Source organism: Rutidosis leptorrhynchoides, chromosome 5 (assembly GCF_046630445.1).
Source record: "Rutidosis leptorrhynchoides isolate AG116_Rl617_1_P2 chromosome 5, CSIRO_AGI_Rlap_v1, whole genome shotgun sequence".
Classification (NCBI taxonomy): Eukaryota; Viridiplantae; Streptophyta; class Magnoliopsida; order Asterales; family Asteraceae; genus Rutidosis; species Rutidosis leptorrhynchoides.
In genome coordinates, this window is record NC_092337.1 from 199,935,001 (window position 1) to 199,950,536 (window position 15,536).

The window sequence follows — 15,536 nt, forward strand, 5'->3', positions numbered from 1 at the left end:
TATCGTGACATATTGTATACATATCTCAGACTCGATCACAACTCAAAGTATATATATTATTGTAGAATCAACCTCAACCCTGTATAGCTAACTCAAGCATTATTGCATATAGAGTGTCTATGGTTATTCCAAATAATATATATAGGTGCGTCGATATGATATGTCAAAACCTTGTATACGTGTCCCGATATTTAGAGTGCATAAAATAAATAACAGAAATTAAATGACAATAAATAAAATTGCGAGAATTAAAATTGCGATAATTAAATTGCGATAATTAAATGTAATAAGGAATTAACAGTTAGCTAGGAACAGTTAGCTAGGATTTTGTTAGCGTGGTTTCTTAACAAAATTTCTCATAGTTAATTTGTTTGTTTCTAACAAATTTTATTTTGTCCAATGTTTTCTTCATTATGCCACTTGTTGGATTCTGATATGTCAAAATCCAAATATAAAATTGAAAGAAAATGGTTATTATGTGGTGAACGGATTCGTATATCTGTGGATGTAAGTAGGATAGTAAATGACTGTTGAATCAGATTCGAAGAATGTACAGTGTATCTTATTAATGTGAAATCTAAATATTCCTCGGGTATTACCTACCTGTTAAAATATTTTCACCATTAACAGTTTGTACGAAAGAATTTTTAATTACAATCTTTATGAAAATATACTTACATATATATTCTCTTCAGATGTAATCATGGATTTAATGAGTTAATATAATATTAATCTCGTTTGATTTACCGTTAGAACTAGAATAAATAATCTCTAAAACATTAGAGGTTACATAATCGCCATGAAGAACGAAGATAATTGATGTAGAACGATACGTAGAACGATGATTATACTCGAGGTACAGAATGAGATGTTGAGGCATGTATTGTTGATGGTACTGGTACTGGTATTGCCAGTGCTGTTGCTGAAGCTGGTAGGTTTTGCACAATGTTTTCCAAATTGATTACTCGAGCACGAAGTTCATTGATTTCTTGTATTACTCCGGGATGATTGTCGGTTCGAACGAGCAGATGAATAAGATCTAGAATCTGGTATAATATATAATCATGACGAGATACTCTAGAAATGAGAGAGAAAATGGTGTTTCGGACAGGTTCGCCGGTAAGTGCTTCAGGTTCTTCATCACGAGGTGAATTCGGTTGGTGGAAAGGATCGCCTTATTCGCGTCTCCATTGGTTAAGTCGACTACGAACTCATCAGATGAATTGGGAATGGATGATTGGTTGATTCATTCTGGTGACGCTGCTTTTGGAGCTTAGGTGATTATCCATGTCGGAATAGCTATTCCGAAGAACTTGAACTAGTGGCGAGTTCCATTTCGTACGATTGAGTAAAAGGTTTTTCGATATGAAATGATTTTCAAATATCGGATGATATTCTAATTGCATAGAATACCTAGATATAGTACAGGAGATCCCGTAGATTACGGAGAAGTTTACGGAATATGTCAGGCAAAGTTTACAGTAACAAATACGCTAAGATATGAATTAGCAGATACGCTAAGATATGAATTTTTGTCTGTACACTATTCACGTAGTCAATGCAGTAAAACGTGTCTAGACTAAGAATGATAAGCATGTAATTTCCTAAGGATGATAAGCAGGTAATTTTCGACATGAAATGATAAGCAAAACTTTTGACATGCAGACACGGTCGAAGTCCAGACTCACTAATGCATCTTAAAAACTATCAGTTAGACACACTAATGCAAGACCTGGTTTGCTAAGACCACCACTCTAATACCAACTGACATGACCCGTCCTAATCCATCTAGACGAAGTCCATATCGATTACAAATGATTCACAATAGTTGATTTCATTGATAGGTATTTAACCTCTATATGATACATTTTACAAACATTGCATTCGTTTTTAAAAGACAAACTTTCATTTCATTGAAAGTTGACGGCATGCATACCATTTCATAATACATCCAACTATAATTGACTTAATAATGATCTTGATGAACTCGATGACTCGAATGCAACGTCTTTTGAAATATGTCATAAATGACTCCAAGTAATATCTCTAAATGAGCAAATGCACAGCGGAAGATTTCTTTCATACCTGAGAATAAACATGCTTTCAAGTGTCAACCAAAAGGTTGGTGTGTTCATAGGTTTATCATAAAACAATAAAATTCATCATTTTGATAGACCATAAGATTTAAATCTTGCATGGTACAAATCGTCCCGAATCCTATACCCACCTGTAATGTACATGCGATATATTTTAAATACAGTACACCTTTCTCGTGTACGAAATCATCTTTCATAAATCTTAGTAACCGTACACATATCTCGTGCACAAAAAAATAACATACACATAACCTGTGTATAAAATCATTCTCTCGATACATAACATTCACTTTTCATTTCTTTCATAGCTTGGCTTGGTAACCGACCTTAACATATAATGCGCATAAATAATATCCCCAAAACACAACATCTCGTCTGTATAATAATCATATAAACTTCGAAGTACTAAACACCACGCCCACTAGCTCTTCCATCTAGTGAACATTCTGGGTGGGGGTGTTAAACCCGGTAGCTACCTTTAGGATTCGCGTGAATTAGGGCCATACCCGATTCTAATTCTTAGGTTACGAAGCAATAATAATCAGGGAAAATATTCACAACAATTAGTGGCAATTATAACGTCCAACTAATTCAATAATAATCCACAGAACTTCTGTCTGCATAATAATTCATTCGAGGAATGTTCTGCTTGTGTCTATCTCGTTAAACATTTATAAAAGCATTTCATGTATTCGCAGTTCAAAATATATTTCAAAAGCATTTAATAAAGCAGTTGTAAAAACAGCGCATGTATTCTCAGTCCCAAAAATGTAAAGAGTAAAAGGGAATCAAATGAACTCACCTAATGTATTTTCTAGTAAAAATACATATGACTATATTGAACAATGCAGGGTTGGCCTTAGATTCACGAACCTATATCATTGGTATATTTATTAATATACATAATTGTAATCGAATAAATATATATATAAATTTATTAGTTATATCATTTTATATTATATATATATACATATATATATATATATGTATATATATATATCTATATATGTATATATATATATATGTATGTATATATATCTATATATATATATATGTATATATATATATATATGTATGTATATATATCTATATATATATATATATATATGTTTTATATATTCATTTTGTATAGAAAAATATAAATTTCATTATGTTATACGTATTAAATACATTTTTATATATAATTTGTTTGTTAAAAATAATGTAATATTTATAATAATGTTAGTAATGGTAAAAATGATAATAATGATAATACTTATTACTACTAATAAAGATAATAATGTTGCTAATTATTTTAATGGTTATGATAATGATAATGAATATAATAATTATAACTGTAAAATATGAATTTTTACTATTAATGATATTTATGATAATGATTTTAGTAGTTATATATTTATAATACCCATGATAATATAAATGATGATACTTATAATTATACTAGTGGTAATAATAATAGTAATCTTACTAATTTAATGATGATAATAATAATAATAACTTATAGTATGATAGTTATAGTAATATTTAACTTAACAATAAAAACAATAATAATTGTATCAATCTTATTACTAATGTTAATCTTAGTAATAACTCTCTTGTTAATAATAATAATAATAATAATTTTTTTAAAAAAATGATACTAATACTATTTTTAATGATACCCGTTTGTATCAGTTTCATACTAACAATAATAATAATAATTCAATTCATAATAATACTTACATCAATATTAATAATAATAATAACACTAATAATAATATCTAGTGATATTTCTTATTAACAAAAATGATATTATTATTAACCATAATATTTATGTTAACATAATACTAATAACAATAATTAATGATAACAATGATAATAATAATAATAATAATGAAAATAATAATAATAATAATAATAATAATAATAATAATAATAATAATAATAATAATAATAATAATAATAATAATGATAACAATGATAATTAATGATAACAATGATAATAATAATAATGAAAATAATAATAATAATGGAAATTAAATTAAAAGTGTATACCCTTGTAATATTTTTCTAAAAAGAAATGCCTCAGACGAGGCTCAAACCCACGACGTCTAGCTCCCCGAAAAACACCCAAACCATTCACTCTACTCGTTCTTTCCTAATTTAAATCCCTTTCAATTAATTATAAGCTATACATCTTTTATTTCCTATTTCATATCCTTCTTCCACAAATTCCAGGTGACCAGAAAACAAAATCAATACACCATAACTGGATTCTTGGATTCATAAACTAAACAAAATCGATATATCTTGTGATTGTATTGCCTTAGCAGTAACAAAAATTTTGAATTTTAATCCCTGTGTATAACCGTGAAGAACACCCATTTGAACTCAAACACCAAAATCAAATTCTAAAACGTTTTAGATAAAAATCATTAAATGAATTACGTTTTAAATCGTTCATATAAACTTTGTAAATCATTAATTTACCCAGAAACTTCAAAACCCATTCGAATTTCACTAAGAACGCTATAGTTGACTTTTTAATTTGGAACTTTGACTCGTAAAATTTGGATTCGATAACAGAAAGTGAGGGCTGTATCGTTACAGAAAGTTTAGTTGGTGAATTACAAACAAGACTGCATTACTACTTCTTGAACTTAATTTCAAATTCGAGCGTTTTAAAAAAATTAGCAAGAACAGGGCAGGTACATGTTCTTCCCTTTTTTTTTCGCGTTAAGAATTAATCAATTGAATAAATAAAAGTGAGAATTGATAATGAGAATATGTTGTCGATTGAATGTGTTAATAACCCTGAGTATTTCATTTGTTATATAGCAAAAGTGGAGTCAACAACTTTTATTATCAGAAAAAGAAAAAAAAATAAAAGAGAGAAAGGAATTGTTAACTGATTTTGGTCTTATCTTGGTGTTTAGATTCTGATTTGTACTAACAAAATCAATCCTCTATAGCTGGAGAACGACATGAACTGATTTGGTTCTTGTAATGGTTAATTAAGCATTTTTTTTTCCTTATTTTAACATATATATATCCCATATTTATTTTATTTATATTTATATAGTATGTTTAGTTTTAAAATATGTATTTATATGTAATGAGGAATTATCTGTATATATATATATATATATATATATATATATATATATATATATATATATATATATATATATATATATATATATATATATATATATAATATCTGCATATATTTGTATTTATATTTTAATTAATCTTACTTCCTAATAAATATAACAATAAATAATAATAATAATAATATTTATAATTCTTAATAATAATTATATTAACAATAATTATGATACTAATAAATAATAATAACAATTATAATAACTGATAATATTTAAATTATAATATATACATAAAATTGGTATTGATATTGATTTTAGCATTAGTATTAATAATGAAAGTAATATTAAGGTTATTATAACGTCTATATTCTTAACTTGTATTTGCATTTAATATTTATAAATTATTAATTATGTAGTATTTAATAATTATATATATATAGTAACTTACATTGAATATTAGGTTCTTATACACACACACAAATATATATATATATATATATATATATATATATATATATATATATATATATATATATATATATATATATATATATATATATATATATATATATATATATAAATTCATTTTAAATACAACTTAATTATTTTGTATCCTATTTTACATATTTGAATTTTTTTAATATTTAAATTATAAATTATATTTTATAGTTTCAAATTATTATATATACTTACATTTTTGTATATATCTCTCTTCTTATTAAAAGAAAAGTTTAATTGTGAAATAATTATTCAAATAAAGCTTTCAAATTAAATCCTATCCACTGGATCTATATGGTACACCAGATCTAACCATTGATTTGATTCTCGAAAATCAATTACTAATAATTTTTAAGAGTCTTTTTTAAAAGTCAGTTATACCCTTATTTACTTTTTCCATACGGAGTATCAAAATCAGATTAGGGGTCATTTACGCTCAATAGTTTCTAGGTTCAAACTTTCACCCACTCCATGAAAAAAACACTGCTGAATCATCCTCTCAAAATTTCCATCTCTAATCCATTTTCAGAGACCACCAATAAACGGATTTTAACGATCGATATTAATCTAACATGAAGAATGTTCAAAACAAATGTGTGTATCAAATTTTTGAATCAGGTCTGGCGGAATCATCTTTGCATCTCTACGATTTGTACTTCAGGCAATCTAGAAGTGAACCAACATTCATGAGTCGATTTTTCGGTTGTAAGTATAAATTGTTGAAGAATTATTTGTGTTACTTAATCGTTAATTTTTATTAGGACCTAAGGATTCATAATTAATAATGATAATTGATATATACTTTTTTCGTCATGTACAAAATGGAATTTAGGATGTTAAAATTGATTTTTTTCATATTGTTTGTATGGTATATTAATATGAAAAACCTGATGCAACAAGATATATAATAAATATGAAAATCAATGAGATTGAAGCAAACAAAGTTACATATCGTATGTGAAAATGACTGAGATTATCCCTTTTTTTTTTTAATCATTTGCTGCTATTGATGTTTGGCCTTCTGCTATCTTTTTTTATACCCACTGATATTTCATCATCATGGTTATAGCTATTTGGTAAATATTCAGTTTATTATTTTTGTGGTGTATTGCATTAGTGTTCTTCGAATTTGACTGCATGATTATTAGGGGTTTAATATTTTAGTTGCTTCTAGAATTTTGCTGCTGAAAGGTAATCTTATATATTACTGTTCTTTCCGTTTGTTTTGCCATCTGCAGATTAGTTTTTATTGCGATTATTGATTGTGGGATGGCACAATAACTTCAATCAACTGGTGACAAGCGCGAAGCGATTGAAGCAAGGGTAGCTAGCTCGCTTAAGTAACTACTTACCGAGATGGGACATAACCACTGCAAGTATTAAAGTAAATATGCCGTGCTTTCCTCTTTTTAAACCCCTAATTGTTTCTATATTTCATACCGATCATCTCAAATGTTGAATTTGTTTCATTAAATGAACAAAGATTCAGGGCAATGGAAGAGTTGACAAAGATGAGAGTCAAGACCATACAGGTTGACTTTTTGCTTTCTTGACTCTTTTTGTTGTTGTTTATTTATGAGTTTTGACGATACGGGTCTGTTTTCTTTTATGTGGTAACAGTCTCTTGATGGTGATTTAATAATTGTGTTGTTTCTCATCTTCAACCAGTATTTGATCATTTTAAACTTAAACGACAAAAGCCATTGGTATTTACTACTAATAACTCAAATACATATTGATATATATGTATATGTAGAGATTAAAATATATGTAGAGATTAGAGCTTATACATAAATGTTAGTAGTTTATGTATATGAATAATAAAAGTTAATATTTAATGTGCTCCATTGAAGTTTTGATTTTATGAATGTAATGGTTAAGGTAACGTTATTAAATAACAGGCGAACCATCTGAAAAACCAAAGGGGCATAGCTCAAGTAATGAAATATATGAGATGATTCAATTCTGGCAGAATTTGGATGATGTCCCGAATGGACTATTCCGGTCAGAAGAACTATTGAAAAAGACGTTTTAAGATGGAGTTCGTTACGAAGATTTGGAAGAAAGATCAGAAGATGTGCAAGACATCAGACATGACACCATGAGTGGTGGTCATGAGGTTAGTTTAGTCTTTTACAATAACTGATTTGCTTTTTAATAGTGATTACTTATTAACTAATCACTATACTTTATTAGAAAAAAATGCTATTTTTTGTCATCTTAACTGTTAATTTCTTAAATAACTGCAATTTCCCGAATGTTGTATTTTTAACCTGACAAACGGGTCAGGATGGGTCGGGTTGGGCAACGGGTCAAAATGGTTTTGAGTTGAAATAGGTAATGGGTCAAATGGGTCGAAACATTTTTGGGTTGAAATTGGTCATGGGTCAAATGGGTCAAAACGGTTTTGGGCTGACCCAAATTTGAGAGTACGGGTCTCAATTGTCAGGTGTAATTTTTATATTTCATAATGGGCCAATACGCTTCATGACGGTCACCAGGTTTTTTCGGTCGGTGTATTTTCACTAAACCCCTTTTCGAATATATATTCACGTTTCACTTTCGATGTATGTATGAATGTATTATATGTTTTATTGGTTTTGAATTGCTTTCGATTTAAGGTACTTATAAAGTCATCTTCGACATCATATTAGATTGTATGTTAAGCTGTTTTAAGCTTTCTACTCATTTATGAGGATCTTTTCATCCATATGTTATGTGAAGGAATTAAGTCTCCGCATGTTGGTGAGTTAGACTGTACATATACGTATAAATTATTTCATTCGATATATGTTTGTTTCAAGTGAAAAGTTATGTATCAGGATTAACAAGTGTTCTTCTCAAATGGCCTTTGAGGTTATATTTATATGGATTACTGATAATCTTTGTGTCCAAGAGATAAAACATATTCTATAAATCATAACTCCTGATGTACACCTTTTAACAAATTATAACTCGAGTCTCAATTTTTGAATCTAACTTTTGAAAGATGTAATTTTCAGTGGGTCTTATAAAGATGTGACAGTTGTAGATGCTGAGCGAGAACTGGAAGTAGCCCAAAATGTAAGCAAATTTCATCTTTACAAAGAATGACAGACCTTTCAATCTTAAACAATTAGGACTAAAAAATGGCAGACTTCACTGCTCGGATGAAGCGCCAAGATAGGTTTGATTCCCGATGTAGAAATCATCAGTTCATTCAGGTAACGTTTTCGATTATTTAGAATCTTTAAAATCTGTTCTCTTCTATTATCTCGAATATTTGCAAATTATTTAATGTGATTGAAAACTCCTGATTACGATTTTATGTATATATGTTTTTATTTAATAGGATATTTCACAAAAGATGGAATACATTGCGATCGTTGTAGCAAGTTTGTAACTATTTCGAAGTTTGAGGCGCATGCTGGAAGTAAACTTAGGCAACCGTTTTTGAATATTGTTTTGAAATCGGGTAAATCATTGATGCAGTCTAAATGACGCGTGAAATAAACAAGGTGAGTTGGAAAGAAATGGTTTTTACAACATGGATGTTTATGGATCTTGGTGATGATCCGAATGATGATACGTGTTGAATATGTGATGACGGTGGGGATTTGACATATTGTGATGGCTTTCCTTTGACCTTTCATCAGAGTTGTTTGGAGATACATGTACTGTTTGGTTTGTAAAATGTTAATGTTTCTTATTATGTAGGTATGTAACAACACAAGTTGATTTTTATGCAACAGGCGGATTATTTGTTTGTCATATTAACATAAGTGTGTCATCTGTTTTTTAGAACCCTATTGGTAGCAAGTATATATCTTTTGGTCTCCTGAGCTTATTTATTTTACTAATACACCAGCAACAAACTTCATCATAATATGCATTTATGTCATTGTTATATATTTGACATTTGCAAAAAAAAAAACGTACTTTTACAACCTACGTTCAACGGACGAAGCTCATAGTGGTACTCACATACTCGTAAAAAAAAACCATTTCTACTTTCGTATGATAAAATCCCTTGAAAAGCCTGCGGATGGAAGTTCTCCTTAATTATACACCGAGTATATTAATCGATCTCATCATAATTGCTCCAATGTTAAGTTGGTATACATTTTTTTTTATAAAGAAACCCGCGAATTCGCGGGTCTTTAACTAGTACTTATTTATTACAACAATTGTTCGTGAATTGTCGGAAATGGTCAAAGGTCAAATGCATTCATGAAAAATAATCCAAACATTTTAAGATTCAATTAAATAGACTTCACTTATTGTATCGAAACCATATTAAGTTTAAATTTAAATTTAGTCGGAAATTTCCGGGTCGTCACAGTGACAAAGTTTCTGACAATCGCATGGTCCTTCAATTAATTGCCGGACTCAACGCCAATTGATACAGTCGGTACTTATTTCACGCAGATGGATAAACTTCCTTCTTTTTATGATGCATGCTCTAAACTCATTTTGAAGGAGACACGAAAGAAGAAACAAGCCCTCAACAACTCAGGTAACATCGATGCCGCCTTGGTTGCCTCTGCTCCAAAACCCTCGGTCTATCAAGAAACCCTTCAATTTAGCGATCAGACTAACTCCAACAACAATGTACGATCCAACAACACTCGAGGTCGAGGTGGTCGTGGAAGCAATAACACTAATCGGGGCAGAGGTAATCATGGTAGAGGTAGGTATTTTCCCCAAAATCAATCGGCTTTACAATGGCAGGACTACCCACCTTGGTCTTATGCCCAGTGGACTGCTACACCCTCTTAGGCTACTCCTCCTTGTCCTTTTCCAACCACTACTTGGGCTCGGCCCAATAACAGTAGCAGCAATAATCAGCTTGGCATCTTGGGTCAAGACCACAACATGCCCACTACTCGCATGCTGGATATACTCCTATTGATCTTAATAATGCTTTGCATACCATGACACTAAATCCTCCTGATGATACATGGTATATGGATACGGGCGCCACCTCTCACATGACCGCGAATTCAGGTAATCTCGAGTCTTATTATCCCTTAAGGCAACGTAAAAATATAATTGTCGGTAATGGTCATGGTATGCCAATTTTGGGTTTCGGTAACTCAAACATTTCTAATTTATCTCGTCCACTTTACTTACGCAATATACTTCATTATTCTAACCTAAAAAAAAATCTTATTTCCGTTCGTCGCTTATCGATTGTGTAACAACCCAACCCGTTAACCGACCAAAAACGCAGCATAAAAAAAAAAATTTAAAACTGAGCTGTCCAGATGGGGTGCGCGGCGCGCACCCACACCTATGCGCGGCGTGCACAGGGCCTGGCAGCCCGCTGTCCACTTTTTCCAATTTTCGTAAAAAGATCTCTTGCTTCCCGACACTTTTAGACCAAACGCTTTTCACAACATTTTATATTAGTCAAAACTAACACGTTCCAATAATAAAATGAGTTTTATGAGACCGGGCCCACATCGATCGTTTTACAACTTTCGTACAAAATACAAGTTTTCGACCACACGACTTCTAATACAAAATAAAGCCGAGCATGGCTATTGGGGATACGCTACCCAATGCTATCCAATCCAGAAGCACGATCTTCTAAAGCAAACTATGCAAGTCCACCAGTTCCCACACTTACCCGAGCCACCGTCTCCATGCAAATCTATAAAAATGTAAACAACGATAGGGTAAGCTAACGCTTAGTGAGTGAGAATATACTACGTACATATATACGCATAAAATGGACACGCCACACCATAATAATCAAAAAGCACATACCGGAGCATCCAAGCATAAAGGCAAGCTAATCTAAGCATACCGTACGACCGCTATTCAACAAGCTAAAAATATCAACAACGTAAGTTCACCTACGACGATATGAACAACGCCATCAAGCTACACCCGGGGGTTAGCTACATCACAACAATACGACAAACATCGATGTTCACAACATCCACTATTATTCAATATCTCAAGGCTAGCCCAACGAATGGTATCGTCAATATCGAACTTAATTCCCATCCGTCCTAATAAATGTGGTATCATCAACATCGAACTTAAACCTACATATGAGGTATCGTCAACATCGAACTTAAACCCTCATCGAATGAATTTATGTGGTATCGTTAACATCGAACTTAAACCCACATATGAGGTATCGTCGACATCGAACTTAAACCCTCATCGAATGTCACTACAATAGTGGTATGGCTTCATCAACATCGAACTTTAAATCCATACATGAGGTATCGTCAACATCGAACTTAAACCCTCATCAAAACGAACCAACAATATACTCTAGGTTATGGTATCGTTAACATCGAACTTTAACCCATACCCCACAAGAAAATAAATCATATACATACATATATAATTATTCCACTCACAAGCCCATGTGATAAAGTACACATGAAGTGTGCACCTCGCCAAAGGTGGTCAACCAAAACGCACAACCGTGCCAATTGGACATGTACACAGGCCCATCAAATCCACCTATATGTGAAGTGAGCTCTATAGTCGAGGTTCACTTCACCCAACCCGCACCCATCCTACACATACATATGCACATAGGATATTAACACTCACCTTGTCGCCTTGATGAATGCTTCCAAGTAATCCGCAACTCGTCAATGGAAAGTACCTATTCCATTATCATAATTACAACAACACACTTAGAGTGGATTTACAACCAACACAATTCGACACGTAGTGCAAATTCGACCAATTGCACTAACAAACACAAAACGCGCCCAAACTAACCAATAATCACTAACACTAGTGACAATGGTCCTAATATGCCAAATTAACCCAATCATAAGTGTAAAACACTTAAAATTCTCAAAACCACCCATGAACCCTAATTTTGACTCAATTCAAAATTAGTCTTTCAAACACCAAATGGGTTCCAATACTTCCATAATCACTAACCTAGTGATTAATTTCAATTATAAGTTCTAATCATGGCCAATTTGTTCACCAACCCAAAATCCACCAACAATAACAATAAACCCGATTACTAGCATCACTAAACTCACTTCATGAGTTAAAATGGGTTTCTCAATAATTTAAGTTCAAACCCTAACTTGAATATCAAAATCAAACAATGAAATTCGGAGTTAGAACTTACCACAACAACCAAAACGTAGCTAGGAATGAGGTGAACAACTTTAAAACCCGAGCTTTTGATCAATTCGAACTCCTTCTTCACCAAAACCCCAAATCTCTCTCTAGAAATCTTCCTCTCTCTCTAAGATACTTGAGAGTGTTTGTGGATGTGAAATATGATCCAAAAGTGGATCCAACCCAGCTGATAAGGCCTAAGATCCGGCCTCAAGTGAAAAGACCAAAAAGCCCCTCATTAAACTTAAAATAGAAAAGGCTGAATTCTATCGCAGGCTACGTGCGCTGCGCGCGCACCCATGTCTGGGCAGATTCTGACCTTTTAACTTTTACACTATGCTTCATGTAGTGACCCGGAAATTTCCGATCAAATTTAAACTTTAATCTTTATATGTATCCGACATGATAAGCAAAATCTGTAATGTTGAGTCTCGAAAAGTTTGAAAACTATATTCATGTAATCAATTACCCTTTGACCATGTCTGACGATTCACGAACAAAAATGTGTAAATAGAAATGTATGTGTATGTACATATGTGTATTTTTTTTTTAAGCTAAGAAATATTGATAAAACATTTAAGAGCTTGGTGATACAAAAATAGATTATGAGATTATTATGTGACTTGAAAGCATTGAACGAATTAGTTGATATGAATATAAGCTACGAGATCTATTTTATGAACATAGAAATGCTATCACAGTAGTTAGTGAATAATACTTTACTTGAACGTATTTGTTCGATGTAAGTTTATCAATGAGATTAAAAGATAATATCAAGTGATTGATTTATCAGGTACATTGAATTATAATTACGAGTCTTTGTTATGAGGTCCACTTGAATTAGAAAACTCTTACTTTTAACGGTATTCGGAATATTTAGTAAAGTGATTCCATGTAAGAACAAAAGTGTTATTATTGAGGATTAGACAGAGGTTAGCGGAGAGTCTCGTTTAATTATCAAAAGCGTACCTTGCAATGATTGACTTGTGTCACTTGGTAGGTTAATTATTTAGTTTTCTTAATATTGAAGACGTTTTACGATATAGATGAAACCTTTTAAAGAATGATTTTGAATATAACTAATTCTGGAAAACTAAATTATATTTATTCAATTTAGTACAAACACATTTTTTTTCGATATAATAGAATTTGATTATAAAATATTTTTATGGATTTTCAATGATATAAAAATAAAAATAAATATAAAATAAATATTTCTAATGAGCACCAAAAGACTACAACATTTCATCACAAGATTGAAAGTTAAAATGTTGGAAATCACTAAACCTGCGCACTTGCACGAGAAAAATCATAACTAAATCATACTGACTCGAAAAAGGGTGATTCCGGTGTCCAAACGACCGTAACTCAAAAATCTACAACTTTCATGAAGACACCATACACGAATCGTGTACCTATCTACACGAAACGTGTAATCTTGTGCCGACATATTTTGGTGGCGGCTCACTATGCAACATGTTTTTAATTTTTATTAATATTATATTATATTATTATATTATTTATAAATCTATATATATAGGATCGATCATAATTGTTTTCTAACTATCTATCTCTCACACTCTCTCTATAATTATATTTATTATTATTATTGTTAGTGTTATTATTATTATTATTATTATTATTATTAGTATTATTATACATAAAATACTACGACGAGGTCATGGGCGAGTTATTTCAAAACGGGTTTTATGAGCGGGATAGAGCTAAGGAAATTATGAGTTATGGTTATGGAGGTGATGGGTATTGTTCATGGGTATGCTTGTGAGGTTAAACTAGTGTTTGTCACCTCCATTGCGTCTACGTACCTTTCCTACAATATTGAACCTCAATATTGATACGTGAGTACTCCTAATTTAATTTTTACATACTAATAGTGTATCCCTGACTAGTGCTCGAGAAAATAGGATTATGCATGCTTGTAAATTTGATAGTGCCCTTAGATAGGTTATGCCGAATCTTAAAGGTTGTTATATTATAGTTGAAGGAAGATATAAGATTTGCATGTCCTTAAAAAGCTAGAAAAAAATTAAGAACTTTTCCTTTAGATGCCAAATAGATTTGATGGACGGATTAAAAGTTATAGTCAATTAAAATTTCGTAAAAATGATTATTATCGTCGTTAATATCGTTGTCTTAATTTTTTTTATCAAATTGTTATTATTCCAAAATAACACGACTGTTACTTATTATTATTATCAATACTATATTATTAACTAGAAATGTAATACAAATTATATAACTACCTTAATAGAATCTATCGCAGTATTTTTTATGATATTAAATGAACTTTATAAGTTTTATTACTTAAGATATATAAAAGTATATTTTAATATAAAATTTTATTTATAAACGAATTATATTATTTACTTTATTAAATCTTTAAAAAAAAAAATATTTTAAAAATATAAAACGACGATATTTAAATTATATAATAAAACATTTATAAAGTTTTGAAATCATTTGGAGTTAAACTAATTTTTGTCGACCTTTGCATACTAGACTCGAGCATTAGGATTGTGGTACACTATGACTTAACTTAATGTATTAGACAAATATTGACAAATACATAATTATATATAAATAATTTAGGTTCGTGAATCCAAGGCCAACCTTACACTTGTTCAATGATGTTATATGTATTTTTACTACAAAATACAGTATGGTGAGTTTCATTTGCCTTTTTACCCTTTATATTTTTGGGACTGAGAATACATGCGCTTTTATAAATGTTTGACGAAATAGA